The sequence below is a fragment of the Abramis brama genome (genome assembly GCF_963993115.1).
Source record: "Abramis brama genome assembly, chromosome: 13".
NCBI lineage: Eukaryota > Metazoa > Chordata > Actinopteri > Cypriniformes > Leuciscidae > Abramis > Abramis brama.
The window spans coordinates 35266938-35268787 of NC_139975.1; the positions used below are offsets into that span (position 1 = coordinate 35266938).

General features: G+C 34.5%; 1 long non-coding RNA gene across 1 annotated transcript; it reads right to left on the reverse strand.

Moving 5' to 3' along the window:
- Window positions 1–242: 242 nt before the first annotated feature.
- Window positions 243–640, reverse strand: LOC311094446. Its single transcript, XR_014608661.1, has 2 exons — window positions 532–640; window positions 243–422 (listed from the first exon to the last, which is right to left on the reverse strand). It is a non-coding gene; the product is annotated as an uncharacterized lncRNA (long non-coding RNA).
- Between the last annotated feature and the right edge of the window lie 1210 nt (window positions 641–1850).

Here is a 1850-nt window from a genome sequence, read left to right on the forward strand (position 1 = left end):
ACCACATAGACATATAAACAACATTAAAAACTTGATTTTTTTACCACATGGGGACTTTAAAAACAACACATTACAGCGTATTTAAGACAAATTATGGTATTTGTGATACCTTTATAATATTCTGCTCTCTAGATATGGTTTGGGTGCCTCTTTCAAAGTAAACCTTCACCTATTTCCCCCTATTTTATCATCTTGTCTTTCAAATTTGACTTGAGGGAGAAAACAGAACCAAACAGAACAGCTTCAATATGCAACATTTATTTACGGATTAAACCATTACACATTCAGGTCATAATGAATGAGACATGAGTAGCTGACTAAAGGTCTGTCAAGCTGAATCATGGTGCCATCCTCTGTCACTCCTCCAGATGTTCATTTAACATGGGCCTTGCTTCTGGATCAAGATTTTAGTGTTTGATGCCCTAAAAAGAGAGAGATTAAATTGAAGATTATAGTTTGAAAGTTACAGACTCCAAACTATTTTTAAACCTACAGTACTTTATTTTAAAATACATGTATTTTTAAACTCACTTGATGGCACCACACAGCATGCATTCATTGCCGTATGTTATTCCATTGGATCCACACACAGGTGAATACTCCTTTGTGCATATGTTAGACGAGTGCCTGCAATTAGGCTGGTCACATAAAAAGAAAAAAAAAGTTAATTTATTGAGTTATTTTCATGTGGAAAGAAGCAATTCTACAGCCTTTATTTACTCACCTCTCTTGCTCCATCAGATATGGCCACTGTTTGAGTCAAGAAGGAAAAACAAGGATTAAAGTTAATCATGATATGACAAGAGGAAATAACATACATGCTAACTTCTAGTTTTGCCCATTGAACAAAAACAGAACTTTAGACTTTTTGTTTTGTGAACTATCCCTTAAATAACACTTAAAAATGTCTGAATGTGACTTATCTTAAGCATTTTTCATTTGTCCTACTTGGCATAGATGAATTAAGACTCTAAAGAACGTGCATACTTTATTTAAACAATCAAACTCTTCATTATTAACTAAATTAACTAATTATTTTTAAATGAACTCTTTAATATTAACTAAGACTGTTGCTGAGTGTCAGTGTGTATCGCAGGTCCTCATGTGGCAAATTACCAACATCCTAACATCAGTTGTTTTGTAAATGAAATCATTATATTACTCACCTAGGCCGCAGAGAAGGACGATGATTCCTCGTGCAAACATTATTCACAATCTGAGAGTCAACTCACTAAAATGATATGATCAGAGATATAATGATCCGCCTATTTATATCAATACTGTATCCGCCTCTTAACGTGGGAGCGGACGTCCATCCCACCGATTCATCACATCACACACACTAAGCACCTTTAGTTTAATAGTTTATTTACTTTGGCTGGTGGATGTGTGTAATGTCAAATGAATAATCACTTGATACAAAGTCAATCATGGATAACAAATACAGTTTAATCTCTCTGATTCCACCAAATCATTCAGTTCCAGTAAAACTACTCAACTGGGGAACTATTTTCTGAGTTTGGAGATTCTTCAAAAAAGGTGTTCTGTACAAAGTACAAAAATGTTACACATATTATCAAACTTTTGTTTTGTCTTGCACAAAATGCACAAAGGCCGAATGTCCTTTTTAGTACAATTAATGTATTTTTAAATCCCCATTAGAGATCTCCACTGATTTGTGTCTCATTTGACACAGTAGATCATGACATCCTTTTGCAAAGACTTGATCATGTAGCTGGGTTTCAGGGATCTGTGCTGAATTTGGTTTGCATCTTACTTTAAGGACAGAACTTTTTCTGTTAATTTTGGGGAAATGTTTCTCACCTCATTCTCAAATCTCCAATGGTGTC